The sequence below is a fragment of the Suncus etruscus genome, chromosome 18, assembly GCF_024139225.1.
Source record: "Suncus etruscus isolate mSunEtr1 chromosome 18, mSunEtr1.pri.cur, whole genome shotgun sequence".
Taxonomy (NCBI): domain Eukaryota; kingdom Metazoa; phylum Chordata; class Mammalia; order Eulipotyphla; family Soricidae; genus Suncus; species Suncus etruscus.
The window spans coordinates 33,256,099-33,278,437 of record NC_064865.1 but is presented as its reverse complement, the minus strand read 5'-3'; the positions used below and the strand labels follow the sequence as shown (position 1 = coordinate 33,278,437).

The window sequence follows — 22,339 nt, the reverse complement described above, 5'->3', positions numbered from 1 at the left end:
TCTCTGGGGTTCTTCGCTTCAATCACACAACTACCAAAAACACGCCCTAGGACTTTGCTCCTGCACTTATCTATGCTCTTTGTCCTCTGACTTGTCAAAGGACGGAATCAGCTATCTTCTAATGTCATTTCAGTATCTCTATACTTTTCTTAAAATTATTATTATTATTATTATTATTATTATTATTATTATTTGGTTGGGGGCCACACCCTGTGACGCTCAGAGGTTACTTCTGGCTCTGGCTCAGAAGTCACTCCTGGCAGGTTAGGGGGACCATATGGGATGCCAGGAACCGAACCAGGTCCGTTCCTGTCGGCCAGGTGCAAGGCAAATGTCCTACCGCTGTGCTATCATTCTGGCCCTATCTAGATAGAGATAGGGAGGACCCCAAATTCGATTTATGTTGTTTATATTTATCAATATTTACTATGTTAGGAATAGAAGTTGAAGACTTTCAAAATTCATCATAATATTAATTACATAATGTTAGTTACCACAATATTAAAAACAACAGAAAGTACTTTAAATTAAAATTACTATCTTATAAAATAATTTTTATTATGATAAGAAGAGTGAATCTTTTTTTTTTGTTTGTTTGTTTTTGTTTTTTGTTTTTTGTTTTTTGGGTCACACCCGGCAGCACTCAGGGGCCACTCCTGGCTCTATGCTCAGAAATCGCCCCTGGCAGGCACAGGGGACCATATGGGATGCCAGGATTCAAACCACCATCCTTCTGCATAAAAGGCAAACACCTTACCTTCAAGCTATCTCTTCGGCCCCTCAATTGAATTTTAAATTGACAAGGTAGCATTCATTTTCAAGAAAGTGTTATGCCAATTAACTGTCTAAATCATTAATTTTGTGACATTATTTTTTGAATAGAATTTTACTTCATTTTAAAATGGGTAAATCATCTCCCATGAGTTACTCTATTGGAAAGTAGAACTTTGGATGTTCTGGAAGTGTTTTTTGTGTATCTCCCATGACATCATATAATGCTTTTCAAAGTAATTGATGATGATGAATTAATACATTTTTTTTTTGGTTGTTTGGTTTTTGGGTCACACCCGGCTGCATTCAGAGGTTACTCCTGTCTCTGCACTCAGAAATTGCTCCTGACAGGCACAGGGGACCATATGGGATGCCGGGATTCGAACCACCATCTATCCTGGATCGGCTGCTTGCAAGGCAAACCCCTTACTGCTATGCTATCTTTCCAACCCAAGTAAATGTTTATTTTATAGATCAACTAGAGTGATTTTTTTTGTAAAGGCCTCAAGGCAGCAAGGCTGTAAGGGCCAGGAGACCCCGCTGCCGGGTGGGTTGAGATGCCCACCCAAGGACGCCAAAATGTAGCAGCCTGGAACAGATGGCTGTCCGGGTGGCAAAGGAGAGAAAAAGAGGGAGAGAGAGGGCGTGGCCAAGAGAAAGATGGAGGGTTTAAAAACAATGTATTCTTTTTATTCTCAGCCTGAAGTCTGCCCTGTGGGGCTGGGGGGTTCTAAAATAGGTAATTTATGGGCCAGAGAGGCCCAGGGGAGGCCTGTAAGTCTGGGTTTGAGAGTAGAAGAGACAAGCAGGCAGAATGGTTTAACATATGCTAGTCAATCAATGTAATACACAAAATCAAACAAAAGAAAAAATAAAAACAATATGATCATATCAGTAAAAGCAGAGAAAGCATTTAATAAGGCCAAAAACCCATTTATGTTAAAACCCATGGCATTTTTTGTTTGCTTGTTTGTTTTTGGGCCACACCTGGCGGTGCTCAGGCGTTACTCCTGGCTGTCTGCTCAGAAATAGCTCCTGGCAGGCACGGGGAACCATATGGGACACTGGAATTCGAACCAACTACCTTTGGTCCTGGATCGGCTGCTTGCAAGGCAAATGCCACTGTGCTATCTCTCTGGGCCCCACCCATGGCATTTTTAAAAAAATAAATAGAAATAGATCAAACACTCCTATAAGTCATATGGAAAAATAAACCTTTACAAATAGCTAAAGCAATTCTTGTAAAAGATGAGAGGCATTACTTTACCCAACTTCAAACTATACTACAAAGTTGTAGTGATTAAAACTTCATGCTATTGGAATAAATATAGATCCTCAAGATTAACACAATAAACTTGTATATCCTAAAATATATCTTCAGTTAAACAATCTAATCTTTAATAATGGGCCAAGAAATATGAAAGCAGAGCAAAGAATGCCTCTTTCGTGCTTGCTTCGGCAGCACATATACTAAAATTGAAACGATAGAGAAGATTAGCATGGCCCCTGAGCAAGTATGACACGCAAATTCGTAAAGCGTTCTGTATTTAAAAAAATGCCTCTTTAGCAAGTGGTGTTGGAAAAATTGGTCAGCTACAAGAAAAAAAATATACTCAGAAATCTTTTTAATGTTGTGCACAAAAGCCAATTTACAATGTATAAAAAAGACCTTGATATCAGACCTGAAACTATAAAGTACATAGAAGAAAATGCATGCAGAACTCTCCATGTCATTGAAGCTAAGGAATTTCAATAAGCAAAGATAAACACATTAAACTAAGAAGTTTCTGTTCCTTCAAAGGTAATGGTAAATAGGATACAATAATTGTCCATGGATTGGTGGAAATTATTTACTCAATACTCATCTGATAAAAGGTTAATATCCAAGTTATATAACAAGAAAAAATGTCTAATCCCATGGAAAAGTGGTAAGAAGAGATAAAAAGCTACTTCCTCAAAGAAGAAATTCAGGTAGCCCAAAGGCACAAGCAAACCACTAGCAACAAAATGAAATAAATAGAAAAATACACCAAACAACAAATACTTGATTTAATGTCTTCTTCCACTTCTACTCTCTCATTTATCTGATACTGGATGCCAGAGACAGAGCCTATTGTTTCCAACATTAAACTAACTCCAGGACCTGTATACTTCTTTATAGAAGTTTTTAAGCCCATACCTCACCTACACTCGTATTTGTTTACTTTTACCAAGTGGATATAAGCACACAGCTTCAAAAGTCCTATATTTCTACAAGATTTGTTATGAAGATAGATGTTTTTAATTTTCTACATATCTCCATTTCTGAGTTATAGCTAATTTTAATTTAAGGTGATATCCCAGAATCCCTGCTTAGACATTTTCAACTGGATACCCTCTGTCTCTTGGTTTCTCTTCTGTTGTTGGATTCTTTGTGATTTCATATTTTTAACTATGCACTTTGCCTACTAGTATTCTAAGAAGGAACAATAAAACTCTCACACACAACAACCAAAACCAACTGAAACCACAAACACTTGAAGTGTGGTTAGGCTGCTTTTATCCATAGTATCATCTTGCCTTACTTAGAATTCTGTAGAAATCATCTTCCCCAGAATTTGGAAGGCATTGCTTCAGTGGCTCCTCATCTCCAACTTGTGTGTGTTGCTTCTATTTAGTTGTACAAAGTCTCTGCCTTTCAACCATTTTCTGAAACTTCATGATTGGTTCTTTTCAATTATTGTGGTAAGGAGTTGGTTTGAACAAATGTAAATTTATATCAGTATACCCTGAGGAATGTTACTGAAACTTAGAAGTCACTTTCTGTTTTCAGTTTATTTAGACATAAGCATATTAAATTTTTGGCATCCATAATTCTGTTTGTATGGATCTTTCTACCTATTTATCACAATTTTCTATTTATACTACTTAAATATTCTAATTTATTTCTATATTATTCCTTTCTGTGGAAGTATTTTTGATTTCCAAGTGCCATTTCTTGTTCAGTGATTGCATATAATTTTATATAATCTTGCTTTTATTATACATGACACATATTTTTGGAGCACATCCCAGCAATACTTGAGGGTGGGTGCCACTCTCAGTAATATTTTATCTAGCAGAGTTTGCCTGATAATTCAGCCATAAGGCCCATTAGTACTTGGTATTCAACAGGACTACATAAGGTGGTGCTCAGAGTGTTACACTGTACTGTCTCTAATTTGGGATTTTTTTTGTAAGGTGTGCACAGTTATTTCTCCAGTCTCATATTCTATATATTTTAATTTAATATGCTTTTAGATCTTATTGTTAATTTTTATAAGGGACATGTTATATGCCTATTTATCCTATTTAATAATAAAATAAAGGTTTTTTTCCAAAGACATTTGTTCAGATATGTTTTACATTTCCCATTGCAATTTTTAGTAAATTTTCATTCTTTTCATGACAATGCAAGCCCCAGAATCATCAGGGACTTATTTTTACTGTTCACTGTATTTTTATTGTCTAGATCTTCATAGATCAGTTATCTTGGTTCACTGGAGGCATCAAAATAAAAGTTTCATTGAATTCTGGATGCCATCTAGCTCATATGTATCATTGGGAAACTATTCAGGAAGATGAAGTCAGCAAGCAGGCTCAGCATTTATTGTTAAGTGACAGTTCTGGTAAACACCCTGCAAAATGGTGCAGCATTTAAAATGAAATATTCTAGATATGACTTTTTGTGGTCTGAGCTACTCTTTACAACCCAAATGTAAAGTTTTCTTTGAAAAAGGTGGTAGAACTTAGTTGCTCCTTCATGATCTAAGTCCCACAAATGAAGTAATATCACCTAAAGTCATGCCAATGTATTAAAATAGCAGTATAATGAGCTAAATGCCTTTTTCTGGGCCAAATAAGACAATGTGTACCTCTACCAACAAATAGTTGAGACCTCTTCTCTTGGAGATTATGAAGAGAAATTTTGAAATCAGAGGCAGAGTTAACTCTTGCCTTTGAATTGTTTATCTGTTGTGTATGTATCTGTTGTGTCTGTATCTGTGTCTGTTGTGTATGTATCTATGTATGTATGTGTTATGTATGTATGTCTGTATCTGTTGTGTATGTATCTGTTGTGTCAGATTAATGTATCTGTGTGTCAGTAAAAAGTTCCCCTTTGTCAGCTCTTACTCTTGGGTATCTGTACAAACTATAATCTTTATTCCCATCAGCTCCTATTTCCAGAAGCTAAAGTCTGACAGATTTCTTATTTCTCTCTCTGTTCTTTCAGCTTATGCTCAGTCTATCTTGTTTGCCTATCAACATTGTCTATTGATGATGTCCTTTCTGGTCTGTTGGTCACCTACCTCTTATCATAGAACATTTAGTCTGTATATCCTGGGTATAAAAATATATATATTTGACATGTTTAATATAAATACTTTCTCCTATACCGCTGAATGTCTTTTAATTTGGGCCCCCATTTTTTTACCCAAGATGTATAAGTATCAAAACAATAAAACAATAAAATAAAAATTTGATAAAATTGAAATAGAATGGGACCAGAGAGATAGTACAGTAGAAAGGCCTTGCATGTACAGACAAGGTTCGATCTCAAGCATCTATATTGTCCCATAGTCCCATAGTGATCACTAAGCACAAAAGAAGGATTATATTGAGCACCATAGGGTGTTACTCAAAACAAAAAGGAGAAAATTAACAGATATTTCTCCAAAGAATGAAGATGGTCAGTAGTTTTCATGATTTCTTATTATTAGGGAAATCCAAATAAATACAACAGTGAACTGTCACCTCCTACAAGTGAAAACGGCATATACTAAAAGACTAGAGACAAATCATGCTGGGCAGATGGCATGAAAAAGAAACTCTCATGCACTATTAGTGGAAATGTTGTCTGTTTCAAGTCCTATGGATAACATTATGGAATATAGTCCAGAAAGTAAGAATAGGGATCTATATGACCCAGGGATTCTACTACTTATTTACCTCCAAGAAGCAGTTTAAAAGATTAAAAGCACACCTATGTTTATTGCAATGCTCAGCATGTAGCCAGAACATATAAACAACTAAGATGTACTAAAAAAGATGGATGGATAATGAAATTGTGATATATATGCACTATGGAGTCGCAAGGAATGATGAAGTCATGAAATTTGTTGGGAGTGGAGGATAGAATGTTAAGTGACGTAAATTAAGACAAGGAAATAGGGGCCGAAGAGATAGCACAGCAGTGTTTGTCTTGCAAGCAGCCGATCCAGGACCTAAGGTAGTTGGTTTGAATCCTAGCATCCCATCTGCCCCCCCCCCCCCACCCCCGTGCCTGCAAGGAGCTATTTCTGAGCAGATAGCCAGGAGTAACCCCTGAGCACCGCTGTGTATGGCCCAACAAACAAAAACAAAAAACAAAACAAACAAAAGACAAAGACAAATTTCAAGTGTTCTCACTAGTCTGTAGTATGCAGAATAACATGACAAGGAAAGTAAATTATCAAAGGTTAAAACGTTTGATCCTAGATTACATAAATGAAAATGCCAGGGTCAGGAATCTACGGAGGCAAAGTCTCTGAATATATCTATACCACTAATGTAAGCCACAATATCAAACTTTTAAATGTGCCTGTCAAGGAGGCAGAATGGGAAATAGGAAGGAACCTAGAGTATTGGTGAAGGGCTAGGAACACTAGAGGTGGGGTTGGAGTTGAAAAGTTATGACTAAAACTCTATTTTTAACAACTTTACAAAGCATGGTCTCTAAGTAAACATTTCAAATATTGTTTTTTCTAGTAAGGTAAATTAAATATTGATACATATAACCTATTCAAAGAATCTTTTCTTTATTAGGGGCAGGGAGTGTTACACATGGCAGTGCTCAGAAATTACTCCTGGTTTTATACTCAGAAATTACTCTAAGTCGACTCCAGGGACCATATAGGATGTCAGGAATCTAACCCTGGTTGGTCACATAAAAGCCAAACTCTCTACCTGTGTTATTATTCTGACACCTAAAGTATAAAATCTAACTCACTTCTAAGAAATAGATCCTAAAATGAAAACATTAGAACATAGATGACTCAGTTTTGGAAGGAGTTGGTGTGTCAAAGAATATTAGAACTCTCCTCCATGGGCCTAAACTTGGTACCTGTCTCGTATATTAGCCAGATACTTGTGACCTGCATCTTCAATTTTCACTCCCATTTATTGACCAAAATCCACACAGCTCCAGTTACACAAACATGGACTAGGGGAACTCATCCTTTGTGTGTGTGTGCTTTATTTTTTTAAATTAATATCTTTATTTAAATACCTTAATTACAAACATGATTGTGGTTGGGTTTCAGTCATGTAAAGAACAGCCCCCCTTCAGCAGTGCAACATTCCCATCACCAATATCCCAAATCTCCCTCCTCCCCATCCCACTCCTGCCTGTACTCCAGACAGGCTTTCTACTTCCCTCATTCATTCACAATGTTAGGATAGTTATCAATGTAGTTATCTTTAACTATGCTCATCACTCTTTGTGGTGAGCTTCATGAAGTGAGCTGGAACCTCCAGCCTTCCTCTCTTTTGTCTCTGAAAATTATTGCAAGAATGTCTTTCATTTTTCTTCAAACCCATAGATGAGTGAGACTATTCTGCATCTATCTCTCTCCCTCTGACTTATTTCACTCAGCATAGTAGATTCCATGTATATCCATGTATGAAAAAATTTCATAACTTCATCTTTTCTGACAGCTGCATAATTTCCATTGTGTATATGTACCACAGTTTCTTTAGCAATTCATCTATTGAGGGGCATCTAGGCTGTTTCCAGAGTCTGGTTATGGTAAATAGTGCTGCAATGGATATAGGTGTAAGGCAGGAATTTTTGTATTGTATTTTTGTGTTTCTAGGTATATTCCTAGGAGTGGTTCAGCAGGATTATATAAAAGCTCAATTTCCAGTTTTTGGAGGAATCTCCATATTGCTTTCTATAAAGGTTGGGCTAGCTGGCATTTCCACCAGCAGTGAATAAGAGTTCCTTTCTCTCCACATTCCTGCCAACACTGTTTGTTCTCATTCTTTGTAATGTGTGCCAATCTCTGTGGTGTGAGGTGGTACCTCATAGTTGTTTTGGTTTGCATCTCCCTGATGATTAATGTGGAGCATTTTTTTTCATGTGTCTTTAGGCCATTTATTTTTTTTTTTTGGTCAAATTGTCTGTCCATTTTGTCTCCCCATTTTTTGATGGGATTAGATGTTCTTTTTTCTTGTAAAGTTCTGTTAGTCCTTGTATATTTTGGATATTAGCCCCTTATCTGATGGGTATTGGGTGGCTCTTGTATTCTGGGCACTATTTCCTTTGAGGTGCAGAAGCTTCTCAGCTTAATATATTCCCATCTGTTTGTTAATCTCTGCTTTCACTTGCTAGGAGAGTGCAATTTTCTCCTTGAAGATGTCGTTAGTCTCAATGTCATGGAGTGTTTTACCTATGTGTTATTCTATATACTTATCAAAGTCTTTAATCTGTTTGGATTTTACCTTCGTACATGATGTTTGCTGGGGGTGTAAGTTCAAATTTTTGCAAGTGGCTATGCAGTTGTGCCAACACCACTTGTTAAAGAGGCTTTCCTTGCTCCATTTAGGATTTCTTGCTCATTTATCAAAAATTAGTTAATTGTATGTCTGGGGAACATTCTCTGAGTACTCAAATCTATTCCACTGATCTGAGGGTCTGTCTTTATTCTGATACTATGCTGTTTTGATAACTATTGCTATGTAATACAGTTTAAAGTTGGAGGAAACCATTGAGATCTGTTTCATAAGCAATGCTGTTAAAAGAGTACCTCTGTATAGAATTTATGTTTGAACCAAGTTACGAGGATTGTTGGACTTGATCTGTCGGCCCCCAGATGCACCAACAATATCTTGTGGCATTATCTCTCTTTTGCATAGGCACATTAAAATAGGAAAATAATACATATGCAAACAAGTTCTTAACTAATAGAGATGAGAACACAAATTTGCTAATGCAGTTAGGTCTTATAACCAGAACATTGGCATAATGATTTGGCTTAAGCCTCAGAAGAATGGGCATTGCCCAGACACCCCTGAACAATGAATACCATGTATTAAAACAACCACAATTTTCTATAACATTACCAGGATGCAAATCTTTATCAGGGACAATTTACCACTACTCTGGCATTGACTTACTCCAAAGAGTGCTCTCAACACCCAAATGACTCAGCAACAACCTGCTTTTAGGGCAGATCACTCTGCATCTAATGGTGGGCTGAAACTAGAAAATGCTCCACATCAGCCTGACTTCGATGAAAGAAATGCATAGAATCCAGAATCTTTAAATATAGGAACCTGATATCAATAACAGCTAAAGTGTGAAAAAGTTTCACTGGGAACATGGAGAGTGACTCGGGTTAAACAGACTGGTATGCCTGGAGCCCAGAGTTGGTCTTATGCCAATAAAGTTCTGGGGTGAGGCCTTCTTGTAATCAGGCCAAGGATTTCTTTCCGTTTTTCCCATTTTTTTTTTGGACTATGTAAACATCGGCGATTGACACTGTTACACCTTTACTATTGTATTTTTTTTCTTTAACACGTATTCTTTAGGAAAAAACAGTTTAATGAACTTAAAAACAAATAACTGTAGTAGAATGCCTGTCTACCTACACATACCTGTGTATGGTATGTTTCCGTCCTCCTCTCCTTACCCCTTCCTATTTAATTTTCATTTGTCATGAGGTTTGGATTTGCCAATGATCTGCTGGAGATCATGTCCTTCCCCCACCACGTCATAGAGAATAAAGCTGATAATTGTACCAAGTCTTAAATTATTCATGATTCAATAAAATTGATGCTTATTTATTAAAAAAAAAAAGAATGCCTGTCTCGAATACAGGCAGGGTTTGGGAAGGAGGGTAGGGGTGGCATTGGGAGGGGAGAATGTTACTCTTGTGAAGGGGAATGTTCTCTTTGTAACTGTAAACCAATATAATCATGTTTGTAATCATGGTGCTTAAATAAAATAAATAAATAAATAAATAAATTTGGGGAAAGTAATGCTTTCCATATTCCTTTTCCTAAGGATTGCTTTAGCTATTCGAGGGTGTTTATTGTTCCAAATGAATTTCAAAAGTGTTTGATACATTTCTTTGAAGAATGTCATGGGTATCTTTAGAGGGATCGCATTAAATCTGTATAATGCTTTAGGAAGAATTGTCATTTTAATGATGTTAATCCTGCCAATCTATGAGCAAGGTATGTGTTTCCATTTCCGTGTGTCCTCTCTTATTTCTTAGCATAGGATTTTATAAGAACTCATCCTTGGCTCCTGTAGTCCTCCTACTGCTCCTGGGGACACTGGGCCAAACTTGGGCGAGTAAGTACAGGGTGGGAGGTGTAGTTAGAATAGAGAAGAAGCTCTATGACAATGGTCACTCTGAACAAGAATTGAGTTTTAAAAGAAGATAAAATGAGATGCCTCTTCAGTAACAACATTTCAAACCATAATGTCTACACTTCCTTTCTCTTTTGTTTCAAACTAACTGCCATGAACTGGTCCCCCTGGCCCTTATCTCTATTGTCTCTGGGTATTATTACCATATTATCTTTTTATTTTTATCCCACAGTGAGAGTGATTATCTATGTCTATTCTTCCTCTGACTCATTTCACTCAGTGTAATACTCTCCATATCCATCATGTATAAGCAAATTTCATAACTTTGTTTTCTTAATACCTTTGTAACTATTCCATTGTGTAAATGTGTACCAGAATTTCTTTATCCACTCATCTGATCTTGGGCACTTGTTTTTTTTCTTCCAGATTCTGACTATTGTGAACAGTGTTGAAGTATTAGTGCACAAGTCTCCTACAAAAAAATTGGAAAAGTTTTCAGCTATTATCTCTTCCACTAGCTATTGTTTTTTTTGAGGGGAGGAGCTCAAGACAGCAGTGGCCAGGGGTTAATCCTGTCTCTGCACTCAAGGGTCATTCCTAGCTTAAGCGATGCTATAGATTGACCCCAGTTGACCATTTGCAAGACAAATGTCCTATCTACTGTGCTATTGCTCTAGCTTCACCCCCAACTATTATTAACTTTTTCTTTCTTCTGGAATTTCTATAACCCCAGAAGTTATTTCTTTTATTATTGTTAATTAAATATCTTAATATTTTTATTATTTAATATTTTTCATTATTTCCTCTTCTGTACTACCTCTCTTTTATTTACAATGATATTAGCCTTTCTTTCCTTTCATTCTGTTGCTCAATTCTGCTTTCTATTGTATTTCTCACCTCTTTCAGTTGTTTGATGTAATGTTTAAATTTTTCATACTCTTTCTTTTAATATATCAAGGATCTCTTTTAATGATTTTCCCAATTTGTAATTGTTTTAGAGATTTTCCCAATTTGTAATTGCTTGAAGTCATCCTTGGGCAGCATCAAAAATTCTGATGCACTTGGTGAATTTTTGTCCTCAGATGTAAAGTAGATAAATTACTTCACTTTTTTCATTATCTCTGATAATTATTGGATGATTAGTGTTAAAATTTTATTTCAAGTGGTCTTAATAATAACCTGGTGCTCCCATTTACAATATCAAGCTAGTGCTTATGACTACTAATTTTTGGCAGCCACTTCTGTGCCTCTTGATGTTTCTTGGTAGAACTGGTGAGTGGAGCAGCTAGGTACCAAGCTCCAAACAGATTGGGGTTAACTGTCAAAGATATAGTAAGAACTCTTGAGTCCATAGCAGGGGTGAAATCTGGTAGGAGCAAAGTACTATTATGTACCCTGAAACAAGCATAATCGTGTGCCAGGCCAGAGAGGGTGGTTGGTGGGGCAGCAGAGGAGTCTAGTGTAATTGTATGGTTGTGGAGGTGGGTTGGTTGGGGCATAATAGAAACTTGGCCAGAATCCATGTCTAAATGTATATGAATTCTTTGGAACTTTTTCAGCATTGTGAACATATTACTCTCATGACTAACATAATTCCATCCATTTTTTTTTTAGTGTGAAAGAGCTGTTCTTCATTGGCCTGCATACAGCAGAATTTCACATTTCCTACTCTGTTGATCATTGAAGGTGAAATTTGAATATATCGATGTTCCTATTACATAACTTGAGTAGGTGGAGAAGCTGATTCTGCTCCTCCTCCCCACACTGATCTGTGATCCTTTCCTGGAAGTTGTGCTCATAAAGTAAAGTATTGGGGAAATAGTAAATTTCAATTTGCTAAGTTGAATGTGAATAATGTTGTCAATCAGGTCTAATATCAAGGTCTTTAATCCATTTTGATTTGACCTGCATACATGGGATTAAAGAGAGTTCTGAGTTCACATTTTTGCATGCAGTTAACCAGTTTTCTCAACATCACTTTTTGAAGAGGCTTTCCTTGCTTCCACTTTATATTTCTTTATTAAATAGTAATTGATTGGGAGGCTTTCTCTGACTACTCAAGTCTATTCCAGATCTGAGGATCTGAAGACCTGTCTTTATATCAATACCATGACAACATGGTATTAATAAATATTGCTATCTAGTACAATTTAAAGTTGGGGAAAGTGATCCCCTCATATCTTCTTTTTTTCTAAAGATTTCTTTAGTTATTATGGGTGTTTACTGTTTCAAATGAATTTCAGGAGTATTTGATCCACTTCTTTGAAAAAATGCCGTGGGTATTCTTAGAGGGATTGCATTAAATCCATACAATGCTTTGGAAAATGTTACCATTTTAATGATGTTAATCCTTCCAATCCATGAGTCAAATATATGTCTTTATTTCTTTGTACATGCTTTTATTTATTGAAATAGTGTTTTGTAGTTTTTTGTATAGGTTTAATCTCTTTAGTTAATTTGATGCCATAAGTTGAGGCATAGTTGTGAATAGGACTGTGTTTTTTTTTTTGTTTTTTGTTTTTTGGGCCACACTCATTTGATGCTCAGGGGTTACTCCTGGCTAAGTGCTCAGAAATCTCTCCTGGCTTGAAGGACCATATAGGCTGCAGTTCTTTTTTGGCTAGTGCTTGCAAGGCAGACACCTTATCTCTAGTGCCACCTCGCCAGCCCCGGGATTGTGTTCTTAAGGTTTCTTTCTTCTTTTTGATTATTCATATATAGAAAAGGCATGGAGTTTTGCATTAATTTTATAGACTGGTAGTCTTTAGGATTTTCTAAATATAGTATCATGGCGTCTGCAAACAGTGAGAGCTGAGTTTTCCTTTTCTATCTGAAAGATCTTGATTTTTTTTCTTGCCTATTTACTATAGCAAGTACTTTTATTAGAATGTTGAGTTTCTAGTGGCTAGAGGGTGCAAACTTTTCTTGAGCCATATCATAGAAAAAAGCCTTTTAGTTTTTTGACATTGAGTATAATATTCACCATGAATTGTGGTAAATTACCTTGACTATATTGAAAAAGTTTACTTCCATTTCCATGTTGTTGAGAATTTTTATCATAAATTGGTGTTGGATCTTGTAAAATAATTTATATGCATTTATTAGTATGATAATATGATTTTTACTTTTCGTTTTGTTGATATGGTGTATTACATTGACTTATGTGTTTTTTTTTAATTTTGTTTTGGCCACATCCAGTGGTGCTCAGGAGTTACTCCTGGCTATGCACTCAGAAATTATTCCTAATTTGGAGGACCATATGGGACACCATGGGATTAAATTGCGGTCCATCATAGGTTAGCGTGTGCAAGGCAAACACTCTACTCCTTGCAACACCGCTCCAGTCTCAGCTTTGACTTATGTATTTTAAACTTTTCTTGCATCAATGGATTGAACCTGCTTGGTCATTGTGTATGACCTTCTTATTAGTTGTTGGATCTTATTTGCTAGTATTTTGCTGAGGATCTTTACATCTGTGTTTATCAAGGATATTAACCTGTATTTCTCTTTTTTTTTTGTACATAAAGAGTATCATGTTGAGTAAAATGATCAGAAGGAGTGTGATAGACATAGAATACTTTCATCAGTTCCTTGTAGGAAGCTTACCACAAAGAGTGGAGCAGTGCAATTAGGGTAGAGATGATACCATTATGATAATGATAGTTGGAACTGAACAATCTGGAAGTTACCTGAGTGTTGACTGGAGATACATGATATACACAGTATCCCTTCATTAAGAACATGAAAACCACAGTGTCTAAAAGCAGAAAAAAAGAAGAGAGAAAATAAATTGCCTGCCCCACAAGCAGGGAGGTGGGAGAGTGGGATGAATTCCAGAGACATTGGTGGCAGGAAATGTTCATTAGTGAAGGGAGGTGTACAGTTTAACTCAATTACAAACGACTTTATTATCACAGTGTTTAAATAAAAGGAAAATAATATTAATGACAGGAAGAACAAAATAATTTGAACTAAATAAGATAAAGTAAGTCTAAACCCAGTAATTGCTAAATTAAAAAATAGAAAAAGAAAGAAAATTAGGGCCGGCACAATAGTGCAGTGGTAGGGCATTTGCCTTGCAAGAGGCTGACCCAGGACTGAACTTCGCTGGATCTCAGATGCCAGCACCCTTCTGCCTCTCTACTCTGCTGTCCTGCATTTTCGGCCTGATTTCACCCTTGGTGCGGCTCATCAGCCAGCCTGCCTTCCTGTGAGCTTTCCGGGGAGTCTGCCTTCCCGTGAGCCTTCTGTGGAGGTGAGTCGACACGCCCAGAAAGGGAGGAGCCACTGAACTTCGCTGGATCTCAGATGCCAGCACCCTTCTGCCTCTCTACTCTGCTGTCCTGCATTTTCGGCCTGATTTCACCCTGGGTGCGGCTCATCAGCCAGCCTGCCTTCCTGTGAACTTTCCGGGGAGTCTGCCTTCCCGTGAGCCTTCCGTGGAGGTGAGTCGACACGCCCAGAAAGGGAGGAGCCACTGAACTTCGCTGGATCTCAGATGTCAGCACCCTTCTGCCTCTCTACTCTGCTGTCCTGCATTTTCGGCCTGATTTCACCCTGGGTGCGGCTCATCAGCCAGCCTGCCTTCCTGTGAGCTTTCCGGGGAGTCTGCCTTCCCGTGAGCCTTCCGTGGAGGTGAGTCGACACGCCCAGAAAGGGAGGAGCCACTGAACTTCACTGGATCTCAGATGCCAGCACCCTTCTGCCTCTCTACTCTGCTGTCCTGCATTTTTGGCCTGATTTCATCCTGGGTGCGGCCCATCTGCCAGCCTGCCTTCCTGTGAGCCTTCCGTGGAGGTGAGTCGACACGCCCAGAAAGGGAGAAGCCAGAGGAGCACGGTTGCTCCTCTCCCCTTCGCGACGGTGCACAGCATTTAGCCGATGAATACAATCACAACACGTAGAAAAACACGCAGTACTAGTGTGACAATGGGGAAACAACACGGGCCAGTGCCAGACATAGAGAATGAAGATGGCAACTCTGATGACTTGAACATGACCAACCACCTAGTCAGTCTCTCAGATAAGGAGTTTAGAGTTGCAATATGGAACATGTTCAAAGAACTCAAACAAAGTATAGAAGAGAAAACTAAAAAGAATCAGGAGAATATGAAGATAGAAATGAGAAAACTCCAAACAGAAATTTCAGATCAAATAACAGGTCTGAGAAACTCAGTAGATGAATTGAAGAAAAACATGTTTGAGATTTCCCACAGGTTAACAGCAGCTGAGGATAGAATCAGTACACTGGAAGATGAGATACATAACAATTACATACAGCAGAAGAAATTGGAAAAAGGCCTCAAAGCAAATGATCAAACAATGGAAAAATTACTCAAAGAATGGGAACAGATGAAAATAGAAGTCTATGATAAGCTCAACAGAAACAACTTAAGAATCATTGGAGTCCCAGAGACTCAGGAAGAAAATCTCCAGGAAGAATCAACAGTCAAGAACATCATTAAAGAGAAACTACCAGAGATAATGAATACATGTGATCAAATCCTGCATGCCCGAAGAGTGCCAACTAAAAGAGACCCCAGAAAAAACACCCCAAGACACATCCTAGTCACAATGACGAATCCCATAGATAGAGACAGAATTCTGAAAGCAGCAAGATCGAAAAGAGAAATTACATTCAAGGGAACATCCTTGAGATTTACTGCAGACCTGTCACCAGAAACACTCAAGGCCAGAAGGCAGTGGTGGGACATAGTGACAAAACTCAATGAAATAAATGCTTCGCCTAGAATACTGCACCCAGCAAAACTCACTTTCAGGTTTGAAGGAACAATACATAGTTTCACAGACAAACAACAGCTCAAAAACTTCACAGACTCAAAACCATTCTTAAAAGAAAAACTGAACGGCATACTTTAAGACAAGGCTTACCAACAGACACACCAAACTTTAATATAAAGATGGCACTAACTCCCAGGACAATTCTTTCTCTCAATGTCAATGGACTAAATGCACCAGTTAAGAGACACAGAGTGGCTAAATGGATCAAAAAACTCAATCCAACCTTCTGCTGCCTACAAGAAACGCACCTGAATAGGCAGAACAAACATAGACTCAAAATAAAAGGCTGGAGGAAAATCATCCAAGCAAACAACACCCAAAAAAAAGCAGGAGTGGCCATATTAATATCAGATGATGCAAACTTTATACTTAGGAAAGTTGTAAGGGACAAAGATGGACATTTTGTATTAATCAAGGGATATGTACAGCAGGAAGAAATCACCCTCCTAAACATATATGCACCGAATGAGGGGCCAGCAAAATATTTAATACAACTGTTGACAAATCTGAAAAATAATATCAATAACAACACAATAATTGTGGGAGACCTCAACACGGCATTGTCAACACTAGACAGGTCAACCAGACTGAAACCCAACAAGAATATACTAGACCTGAGGAGAGAAATGGAAGAAAGAGGCCTAGTAGATATATACAGGACACTCCACCCCCAGAAGCCTGGATACACATTTTTCTCTAATGTACATGGGACATTCTCTAGGATAGACTACATGTTAGCACACAAAACATACCTCCATAATATCAAGAGGATAGAAATTTTGCAGGCTGCCTTTGCTGACCACAAAGCCCTGAAATTATATATAAACTACAAAGGGACACAGAAGAAAAATTTTAACACCTGGAAGTTAAATAGCCTCATACTGAATAATCAGTGGGTCCAAGATGAAATCAAAGAGGAAATCAAAACCTTCCTGAAAACAAATGACAATGGAGACACAAATTATCAGAACCTATGGGACACAGCAAAAGCAGTACTGAGAGGAAAATTTATAGCTTTGCAAGCACACATCAGGAAAGAAGAAGGGGCATACCTGAATAGCTTAATGATGCAGCTCATAGAATTAGAAAGTGCTCAACAAAAGGATCCAAAAATAGGGAGGCAGAAGGAAATATCAAAGCTGAGAGCAGAAATCAATGAAGTGGAAACCAGAAAAACCATCCAAAAGATCAACGAAAGCAGAAGTTGGTTCTTTGAAAAAATAAACAAGATTGATAGACCACTGGCAAAACTAACAAAGAAAGAAAGAGAGAGAAACTTGATAACTCGTATTAGGAATGAAAAAGGAGAGATCACTACTGATATGGTAGAGATTCAAAGGGTAATCAGAAACTACTTTGAAAAACTCTATGCCACTAAAAATGAAAACCTGGAAGAAATGGATAAATTTTTGGAATCTTATAATCTTCCACGATTGAATGAAGAGGATGTAGCATATCTAAACACACCCATTACTATAGAGGAAATTAAGAAAGTAATCAAATGTCTGCCCAAAAACAAAAGCCCAGGCCCAGATGGATTTACTAATGAATTCTTTCAAACCTTTCAAGAGGAACTACTACCAATCCTGGCAAGACTCTTTCATGAAATTGAAAAAACAGGAAAACTTCCAAATAGCTTTTATGAAGCCAACATTACCTTGATACCTAAACCAGACAGAGATGCTACGAAAAAAGAAAATTACAGACCAATATCGCTGATGAATGCAGATGCAAAGATCTTCAACAAAATCCTGGCAAATAGGATCCAATGCCTCATTAAGAAGATCATCCACTACGATCAAGTAGGTTTCATTCCAGGAATGCAAAGCTGGTTTAACATCCGTAAATCTATCAACATAATACACAACATCAACAGCAAGAAAAATAAAAATCACATGATCATATCAATCGACGCAGAGAAAGCATTTGACAAGGTCCAACACCCATTCTTGATCAAAAACTCTCAGCAAGATGGGAATGGAAGGAACCTTTCTCAATATAGTTAAGGCCATCTACCACAAGCCAGAGGCAAATATTGTCCTCAATGGAGAAAAACTGAAAGCCTTTCCTCTAAATTCTGGCACAAGACAAGGCTGTCCTCTCTCACCACTCCTATTCAACATAGCACTGGAAGTACTCGCTATAGCGATTAGGCAAGAAAAGGATATCAAGGGAATCCAGATAGGAAAGGAAGAAGTCAAGCTCTCACTGTTTGCAGATGACATGATACTCTACTTAGAAAACCCCAAAGACTCTACCAAAAAGCTTCTAGAAACAATAGACTCATATAGCAAGGTGGCAGGCTACAAAATTAACACACAAAAATCAATGGCCTTTCTATACACCAATAGTAATAAGGAAGAAATGGACATTAAGAAAACAACTCCATTCACTATAGTGTCACACAAACTCAAATATCTTGGAATCAACTTGACTAAAAATGTGAAGGACCTATACAAGGAAAACTATAAAACTCTGCTCCAAGAAATAAGAGAGGACACGCGGAAATGGAAGCACATACCCTGCTCATGGATTGGCAGGATTAACATCATTAAAATGGCAATACTCCCCAAAGCACTGTACAGATTTAATGCGATCCCCCTAAAGATACCCATGACATTCTTCAAAGAAGTGGACCAGGCACTTTTGAAATTTATTTGGAACAATAAACACCCTCGAATAGCTAAAGCAATCATTGGGAAAAAGAATATGGGAGGAATTACTTTCCCCAACTTTAAACTTTACTACAAAGCAATAGTTATCAAAACAGCATGGTATTGGAATAAGGACAGGCCCTCAGATCAGTGGAATAAGCTTGAATACTCAGAGAATGTTCCCCAGACATACAATCACCTAATTTTTGATAAAGGAGCAAAAAATCCTAAATGGAACAAAGAAAGCCTCTTCAACAAGTGGTGTTGGCACAACTGGGTAGCCACTTGCAAAAAATTGAACTTAGACCCCCAGCTAACATCATGTACGAAGGTAAAATCCAAATGGATTAAAGACCTCGATATCAGCCCCAAAACCATAAGATATATAGAACAATACGTAGGTAAAACACTCCAGGACATTGAGGCTAAAGGCATCTTCAAGGAAGAAACTGCACTCTCCAAGCAAGTGAAAGCAGAAATTAACAGATGGGAATATATTAAGCTGAGAAGCTTCTGCACCTCAAAGGAAATAGTGCCCAAGATACAAGAGCCACCCACTGAGTGGGAGAAACTATTCACCCAATACCCATCAGATAAGGGGCTAATCTCCAAAATATACAAGGCACTGACAGAACTTTACAAGAATAAAACATCCAATCCCATCAAAAAATGGGGAGAAGAAATGAACAGACACTTTGACAAAGAAGAAATACAGATGGCCAAAAGACACATGAAAAAGTGCTCCACATCACTAATCATCAGGGAGATGCAAATCAAAACAATGATGAGATACCACCTCACACCACAGAGAATGGCACACATCACAAAGAATGAGAATAAACAGTGTTGGCGGGGATGTGGGGAGAAAGGAACTCTTATCCACTGCTGGTGGGAATGCCGTCTAGTTCAACCTTTATAGAAAGCGATATGGAGATTCCTCCAAAAACTGGAAATCGAGCTCCCATACGATCCAGCTATACCACTCCTAGGAATATACCCTAGGAACACAAAAATACAATACAAAAACCCCTTCCTTACACCTATATTCATTGCAGCACTATTTACCATAGCAAGACTCTGGAAACAACCAAGATGCCCTTCAACAGACGAATGGCTAAAGAAACTGTGGTACATATACACAATGGAATATTATGCAGCTGTCAGGAGAGATGAAGTCATGAAATTTTCCTATACATGGATGTACACGGAATCTATTATGCTGAGTGAAATAAGTCAGAGAGAGAGAGAGAGAGAAAAACGCAGAGTGGTCTCACACATTTATGGGTTTTAAGAAAAATGAAAGACATTCTTGCAATAATAACTTTCAGACACAAAAGAGAAAAGAGCTGGAAGTTCCAGCTCACCTCAGGAAGCTCATCACAAAGAGTGATGAGTTTAGTTGGATAAATAACTACATTTTGAACTGTCCTAATAATGAGAATGTATGAGGGAAATTGAGAACCTATTTAGAGTACAGGCGGGGGTCGGGTGGGGAGGAGGGAGACTTGGGACATTGGTGATGGGAATGTTGCACTGGTGATGGGTGGTGTTAAGAAAAAAATATTGTTATTCAATAATGGAATACAATGTATATACAATAAAAAAAATAAAAATGTGGGAAAGAATACATACCTGGTAATTTAAAAAAAAAAAAGAGGCTGAACCAGGATGGCCCATATGATCATCTAAGCCAGAATCAATTTCTGAGTGCATAGCCAGAAATAACCCCTGAGCATCACCAAATGTGGTCCAAACACACACACACACACACACACACACACACATACAAAGAAGAAGAAGAAGAAGAAAGAGAAAGAAAGAAAGAAAGAAAGAAGAAAGAAAGAAGAAAGAAAAAGTTAAAAGAAATTGTGGTATTCTCCACAACGAACCACTATGCAGTTATTAGGAAAAAATTATAAAATTTGGACTGTGACTGGGGGCTGAACCATGCTATCTGCCAGGTAGAAGGTGAGGGGTGGTAGACTCAGGCCTTCAGACTTGTGTAGCTCAGTCACTGCGGCTGGGGGCTGAACTACGCCATCTGCCAGGTAGGTGGGGGCAGTAGATCCAGGCCAAATGGACCTGTGGAGCTCAGTCACTCCAAACCAAACCACCAAATGCAAAGAAATACGGGTAAACTAAGGATGACACTAACAATTGGGGATAGGGAGATAAATCCTATCAAGTTTCCAAATCCACCAAAACACATGGATCTAATGGATGAAGACTTAAAAGCAGCAATGCAAGCCAAGGCAAAAGAAATCAAGGAATCACTATCCAGTGAACTCAAGAAATCCATAGATGAACAAATCAACCAACTCAAAGAAGAACTTTTACAGAAGATGAGTATACAGATGAAATAAAAATTGTCTTAGCAAGTCATAATAGAGTTACACAGTTGGAGAATCACATAGCAGAGCTTAAAGAAAAACTACAAACCAAAAATGATAAAGAAGCCAATAAGGAAATAAAAGGTAAAGCATTGAAAGAAAAAGTTAGGTATTTAATGAACAAAGACAAAAGAAATAATCTACAATTTGTAGGAATACCAGAGGAGGAGGAAATAGGGAAAGGGGAAGAACACGTGGTCAAAGAAATAATAGCAGAAAACTTTCCCACCCTCTGGAAAAAGACTCTGGTACAAATCCAGGAGGTAAAAAAGAGTCCCTAATAAAATAGACCCTAATAAAACAACACCAAGACATATAGTCATCCAAATGGCAAAAAAAAAAAAAAAAAAAAACAAAAACAAAGAGAAAGATGAACTCTTTAAAGTAACAAAGGGGAAAAAACCCTCAAGTACAGAGGAAGGAACTTAAGAATCAAACCAGATCTCCCATTTGAAACAATTCAAGCGAGAAGACAGTGGAATGACATATTTAAACAACTGAATGAGAGAAACTTGAGTCCACTACCCAGCAAAACTTTCATTTATATGGGAGGGAGGACTAAAAACATTCTCAGATAAAAAGTACTTGCATTATTTGAGCAAACAAAACTGATTCTAAATGATATACTTAGAGATGAATTACATAATCCAAACCCCAGATTGTAACAACCATCCTACACAATACAACTGCATAACAGCCCCCTCTGTTAATAAACTCCTTAAATGGCAATGGACTAAACTTTCCCATTAAAAGATACATAGTAGAGAGTTGGATCAGAAAACAAAAACCAAATTTCTGCTGCCTGCAAGAAACACACCTACAAGTACAGGATAGACACAGGCTTAGAATAAAAGGATGGAAATCAATTAATCAAGGCAATAGAAAACAAACCAAAAAAAAAAAAGCTGGGACAGCATTCAACTTCAAGAAAGTGATCAGAGACAAAGAGGGTCACTATTTACTATCAGGGGAATGCTAGACCAAGAAGTAATAACTCTGATCAATATTTATGCACCAAATACAGAGCCAACAAAATATGTAAGGCACTTGCTAGCAAACCTGGAGAAACATATGGAAGGGAATGTGATAGTAGTAGGAGATTTCAGTACTCCACTATCACTACTGGACAGATCCACAAACAGAAAACTAGTAAAGAAATAAGAACACAGAATGAGAAATTAGAAGAACTAGGCTAATAGACTTATATAGGGCCTTTCACCACCAGAAAGCAGAATACACATTCTTCTCAACTGCACATGGAGCCTTCTCCAGAATAGACCATGTCTTTGGATATAAATCTAACTTGCATAAAGTCACAAATATAAAGATTATTAGAAGTGCCCTAT

At 37.6% G+C, this 22,339-nt stretch overlaps 1 protein-coding gene and 1 non-coding gene across 2 annotated transcripts in view; one reads left to right on the top strand and one right to left on the bottom strand.

The window, feature by feature from the left end:
* The window catches only part of PRR3 (proline rich 3), a 641,937-nt gene that overhangs the window by 261,589 nt on the left and 358,009 nt on the right, over positions 1–22,339 (bottom strand). The window lies entirely within an intron of this gene.
* Positions 2,218–2,322, top strand: LOC125996770 (U6 spliceosomal RNA). The gene has a single exon (XR_007491451.1). It is a non-coding gene; the product is annotated as a U6 spliceosomal RNA (small nuclear RNA).